Source organism: Lynx rufus, unplaced genomic scaffold, assembly GCF_022079265.1.
Source record: "Lynx rufus isolate CCGP_SWC_20201006 ecotype Redwood Valley unplaced genomic scaffold, mLynRuf1.p SCAF_2, whole genome shotgun sequence".
In the NCBI taxonomy this organism is placed as follows: domain Eukaryota; kingdom Metazoa; phylum Chordata; class Mammalia; order Carnivora; family Felidae; genus Lynx; species Lynx rufus.
This window is the reverse complement of record NW_025814834.1, coordinates 72,638,773-72,645,120: the sequence shown is the minus strand read 5'-3', so window position 1 is coordinate 72,645,120 and position 6,348 is coordinate 72,638,773. Positions and strand designations below refer to the sequence as shown.

The 6,348-nt window shown below is 37.1% G+C and overlaps 1 non-coding gene across 1 annotated transcript; it reads right to left on the bottom strand.

The window, feature by feature from the left end:
* Window positions 1-863: 863 nt before the first annotated feature.
* Window positions 864-970, bottom strand: LOC124516737 (U6 spliceosomal RNA). Its single transcript, XR_006963144.1, has one exon. It is a non-coding gene; the product is annotated as a U6 spliceosomal RNA (small nuclear RNA).
* Between the last annotated feature and the right edge of the window lie 5,378 nt (window positions 971-6,348).

Here is a 6,348-nt window from a genome sequence, read left to right as displayed (position 1 = left end):
TGATATCCACTCAGTGCTACTAGCAGGATGGGCCAGGGTTTCCACTTCCATGGTCTGGATGAGAAGGGTTTTGCATTTGTTTGGCTGGGTCAGTTTCACCATTCATCAGGTGTTCCAGGTGAGTCATTCAGTTTTGGTTTCTCTCTGAAAGACCCCCTTTGGAGGTCGCTGTATGGCCCACATGTGTTTGTTTCTGCTGCCAAGCTGGTCTAATCAGATGACAGTATGGCAAAGGCTCCCGCATTTCCAGCTGCCCAGAGTTTCTTTCTTTCTTTTTTTATTTTAATTGCAGTATAGCCAACATACAGTGTTATACAAGTCTCAGGTGTACAATTTAGTGATTCAACGATTCTATACATTACATAGTGCTCATCATAAATGTATTCTTTAATCCGTATCACCTAGCTCCCTCATTCCCCCACCCACCACACATCTTGGAACCATCAGTTTGTTCTCTATGGTTAAGAGTTTGTTTTTTGGTTTGTCTTTCTCTTTTTCCTTTGCTTCTTTGTTTTGTTTCTTAAATTCTACATATGAGTGAAACCATATGGCATTTGTCTTTCTCTGGCTGACTTATTCCACTTAGCATAAGAATCTCTACCTTCATCCATGCAGTTGCAAATGGCAAGATTTAATTCTTTATTATGGCTGAATATATTCCATTGTATATACATATCACTTCTTTATCCATTCATCTACTGATGGCCACTTGGGCTGCTTCCAAATTTTGGCTATTGTAAATAGTGCTTCAATAAACATAGGGGTACATGTATCCCTCTGAACTAGCATTTTTGTATGTTTTGGGTAAATACCCAGTAGTGTGATTTACAGAGGTAAGGTAGTTCTATTTTTAAATTTTTTTCTTTAACATGGAAAACTTCACAAATTTGAGTGTCATCCTTGTGCAGGAGTGCCATGCTAATCTGCTCTATATCATTCCAATTATAGTACATGCACTGCTGAAGAAAGCACTCTATTTTTAACTTTTTGAAAAACCTCCATGCTGTTTTCCACAGTGGCTGCACCAGTTTGCATTCCAATCAACAGTGCAAGAGGCTTTTTTCTCCATATTCTCACCAGCACTTATTTCTTGTTGATGTCAGCCATTCTAACAGGTGTGAGGTGATATCTCATTGTAGTTCTGATTTGCATTTCCCTGATGAGGAATGATGTTGAACATCTTTTCATGTTGGTCATCTGTACATCTTCTCTGTAGAAAAGTGTCTTCATGTCTTTTTTAAAAGTTTTTATTTAAATTCCAGTTAATTAACATACAGTATAATATTAGTTTCCTGTGTATAATTTAATGATTCAACACTTACATACAACACCCAGTGCTCATCCTTACAAGTGCACTTTTTTTTTTAACATTTTATTTTGAGAGAGCTAGACAGAGCACAAGTGGGGCAGAGGCAGAGAGAGAGGAGGGGACACAGAATCCTAAGCAGGCTCCAGGCTCTGAGCTGTCAGCACAGAGCCCGACGCGGAGCCTGAACCTACCAACTGCGAGATCATGACCTGAGCTGAAGGTGGCCACCCAACTGACTGAGCCACCCAGGTGCCCCAATACAGCAAGTGCACTTCTTAGTCCCCATCACCTTTATAAACACTGGAGTGCTTCGAATTAGTATTTTTGTATTCTCTGGGTAAATACCTAGTAGTACAATTACTGGATCATAGGGTAGTTCTATTTTTAACTTTTTGAGAAACCTCCATACTGTTTTCCACAGTGGTTGCACCAGTTTGCATTCCCACCAACAGTGTAAGAGGGTTCCCCTTTCTCCACATCCTCTCCAAGACCTCTTATTTCTATGCTGTAAATTTTAGCCATTCTGACAAATGGGTAGTTATATCTCATTGAAGTTTTGTTTTTCCCTGATGATGAGTGATGTTGAGCATCTTTTCATGTGTCTGTTGACAATCTGTTTGTCAGACTGTCATGAAGAGAAGAGAAATGTCTCAAGTCTTCTGCCCATTTTCTAATTGGATTTTTTGTGTGTTTTGGGTGTTGAGATGTATCAATTCTTTATATATTTTGCATACAACCTTTTATCAGATATTTCATTTACTACTAACCTTTTATCAGATATATCATTTGCAAATATCTTCTTCCATTCTGTAGATTGTCTCTTAGTTTTGTTGATTATTCCCTTCACTGTGCGGAAGCTTTTTACTTTGATGTAGTCCAACAGTTTGGTTTTGCTTTTGTGTCCCTTGCCTGAGGAGACATACCTAGAAATATGTTGCTATGGATGATGTTAGAGAAATTACTGCTTGTGTTCTCTTTCAAGATTTTTATGACTTCAAGTCTTAAATTTAGGTCCTTAATCCATTTTGAGTTTATTTTTGTGTATGGTGTGAGAAAGTGGTCCATTTTCATTCTTTTGCATGTAGCTGTCCAGTTTTTCCAACACCATTTATTGAAGAGACTATCTCTTTCCCGTTGCATATTCTTTCTTCCATTGTTAAGGATTAATTGATCATAGAATTGTGGGACGTGTTACATATTTTGTAATACCACAGAAGTGATATTATGCTCTTCTCAGTACATACTATCAGGATATATTATGTCTATTTGTCCCATTACTAATAATGTTGACAACCTGATAAAAATGCGGTAAAAACACTGTAAAGTTGCAGTTTTTTTCCTTCAGTGATTAGTAAGTGTCTTGTGGGGAGGTATTTTGACATGGTAAAACCACCCTCCTTTGTCAACTCTTCATGTATTAGTGGTAGGATCCATAGATGCTAACTGCTTGAAACATTTCCCAGCTATGTTTACATAGATGGCTTCCATATCAACTCCTCTAGCTCTATAAAAAAGCATGATGGCATTTTCATTAAGATTATATTAAAATTATAAATTAAGGAGAACTATCTTTTCACTGGTTCAAATCTAGTTGTGTATCTTTAAGAAGTATATTAAAGATTTATTCAAATAGCTTTTGTATAATTCTTGTTATATTTATTCCTAAGTATTTTATCTTCTTTTTGGTGTTAAATTGGGGTTTTCCCTAACATTATATCTGCTAACTGATAAGTGGTTGTATATGTAAAGGATTTTAGGTTCTATTGAATTATACTGAATGGTAATTTTATAGCTTAGTGGTTACTGAATTATTTTGTCTGAGTTAGTTTTAATGATTCTCTAGGTCAGTAGTACACAATCTTTTTCTATAAGATGTTAAAATGTTTTCAGCTTTGTTGGGCCAGACCATTTTTACCACAACTCTCCAACCGGGCCAGTGGAAGGAAAAGTAGCTACACACAATACACAAACAAAATGATATGACTAGATTTGGTTACTGGGTTCCTTTACTGATCCCTGCTCTAGGGTTTTCTAGGTATACTACCTTAACTGCAAATAGAGATTGTTGCCTTATTTTCTAACTGTTACGACTCTACTGATTGCTCTGGTTTAATTGCATTGCCTAATATCTCCAATAAAATGTTTAATAGTGTTACTGGATATCCTTGCCTTGTTCCTAATGTTAGTAGTGAAAATCCCCTTAGTGTTACCCATTAAGAAGATGTTAAGAAAATATTCATTGATTCCTCTTTGTTGAGTGTTTTTACTAGGTGTTTATTTCTGAAGGTCATTTAAGCGTCTATATATGATTTGTTTCCTTATGTACAACATGGCAGGGGCACCTGAGTGGCTCAGTGAGTTGAGCATCCAACTTTGGCCCAGGCCATGATTTCATGTGAGTTTGAGCCCCACGTCAGGCTTGATGCTGGCAGCTTGGGCCTGTCTGTCCCCTTTCTCTCTACCCTTCCTGGCTCATGTTCTCTCTCTCTCTCAAAAATAAATAAATAAATAAATAAATAAATAAATAAATAAATAAATAAATAAATAAAATATAAATATAAATATAAATATAAATATATACACACAATATGGCATATTCTATTAATGGGTTTCCTAATATTTAGCCAACCTTGTGTTCCCAGAATAAATCCCACACTGTCATGGTATATTATTTTCTTAATGCACAGGAATTTGTTAAGTAATATTTTATCTATTTATAGTTGATATCAGTCTTTAATTTCTTTTTTGCACTATCTTTAAGAATTGGTATGGGGCGCCTGGGTGGCGCAGTCGGTTAAGCATCCGACTTCAGCCAGGTCACGATCTCGCGGTCCGTGAGTTCGAGCCCCGCGTCAGGCTCTGGGCTGATGGCTCGGAGCCTGGAGCCTGTTTCCGATTCTGTGTCTCCCTCTCTCTCTGCCCCTCCCCTGTTCATGCTCTGTCTCTCTCTGTCCCAAAAATAAATTAAAAAAAACGTTGAAAAAGAATTGGTATTATTCACTTTCAATGGTCTGGAATAATTTATAGAGCACTAAGACTATTTGGTGTTTAGATATTTCATAAAATATCCTTGTGGAACTATATGGGCCTGGTGCTTTTTTAGAAAGTAGGTCTTTGTTATCTTTCTCTATGTCTTCTACAGAAACTAGAGTATCTCAAATGTCAAATGTGTCAGGTTTTTTTTTTTTTAATATTTATTTATTTACTGGGATGGGGTTGGGGAGCAGAGAGAGAGGGAGAGAGACAGTCCCAAGCAGGCTCTGCGCTGTTAGTGCAGAGCCCAGTGCAGGGCTTGATCTCACAAAGTGTGAGATCATGACTTGAGCTGAAATCAAGAGTCAGACACTTAACCAACTGAGCCACCCAGGTGCCCCAACAGTTTCAAAAAACCATATTTACCTTGGAAATTACCTTTATCAACTAGGTTTTCAATTGTATTTAAAAAGAGGTTTGCAAAGGAGGTTCTTATAATATTTTTTTAATTGAGCTATAATTCCCATATCATAAAATTTACCTTTTTACACTAATATGCGATAAAGTGTACCCTCCTATCCCAAATTCATATGTTGAATTCATCTAGTACTTCAGAATGTGACTATATTTGGAGACAGGACCTTTAAAGAAGTAATTAAGGTAGAAGGAGGAGATATGGATGGGCCCTAATTCACTATGAATGGTCCTCATCTGAAGAGGAGATTGGACACAGACAACACACAGACCATAAGGTGATCATGTAAGGACACAGTGAGAACACAGCCATCTATGAGCCAAGGAGAGGCCTCAGAATAAGATCGACCATGCTGACACCTTCATCTCAGACCTCTAGCCTCCAGAACTGTGAAAAATAAACTGCATTGTTTAAGTCACCCAGTCTGTGGTATTTGTGATGGCAATCCTAGCAAACTATTACATAAAATACTCAATTCACATTTATGCAACCATCACCACTGTCTACTTCCAAAACATTTTCATCACATAACCCTGTACCCATTATCTGTAACTCCCAATTTCTGCTTTCCTCAGTCCCTGGCAACCACTAAATCTATTCTCTATCTCCTTACATGTTGATATCCATTTGTCCCAGCACCATTTGTTGAAAATAGTTTTCTTTCCCCATTGAGTTTTCTTGGCATCCTTGGTGAAAATAAGCTGACCATAAAGACGTTTATTCTTGTACTTTCAGTTCTATTCGATGGAACTATGTCTGTCTTTATGCCGTTTATTTTTGGTGGGGGAGTGAGGGGTAATAGACATTTTCATCAACTGAAACAGAACTTTTTATCCTCATTTTCTCTTTCGTTTTGGAAATTAGTTTTATGTAGTTCAAGTTGCTGTCACTTCTGCATTTCTGTGAACAGGACTGACTGGGGCAGTTTATAAGATCCCTGTATCTTACATAGGATAGAATATCCTCTGCTTTTAGTAAAGAATGATTTCTTTACTGATTGGATCTGGGGGGCAGGGCAACATGAAGGGATTTGCCCTTCTGTTTTTAAAAATATTCTTCTGTCTTGCAGGATCCTAAATTTTCCTCTCCTGCTTTTTTTTCCTTTTAACTATTTAGTTTCCAAAGGGCAATTTCCCATCATTTTTTACCTTTCTTCCCCAAAAGATATGCCTTTCCAAAATTGCTTCTGTGTGTCCTTTACAAACATGTAAGTCCCTTTCCTGTAGTGTGCTCTGATTTATAAGTAAGCTTTTTTTTTTTTCAAAACTTCAGCATTTAGGGAAGAACTTCCTTTCCTGAAGGTGATTTTAATCAATCGTAAGCATGTCACTAGCTCCTTTCTTGTTCTGTGCAATTTTTCCCAGACCACCCTTGCTGTGGTGGCTTCCACAGGAGCATGAATGATGGCTTATTATGAGTTGATATTCATTTTTCTATTTACAGATAATCTGAAGTTTGAATACTCTCTTTGTTCTAGTTATGTTAAAACATGGGATTATGTATAGTTTTATTTGTTCTTTATTGGTTTTTGGAGGATGTGTATGGAGATTGAGATTCATGCATTTGCGGTTACTTCAGTTATCCAGTCTAT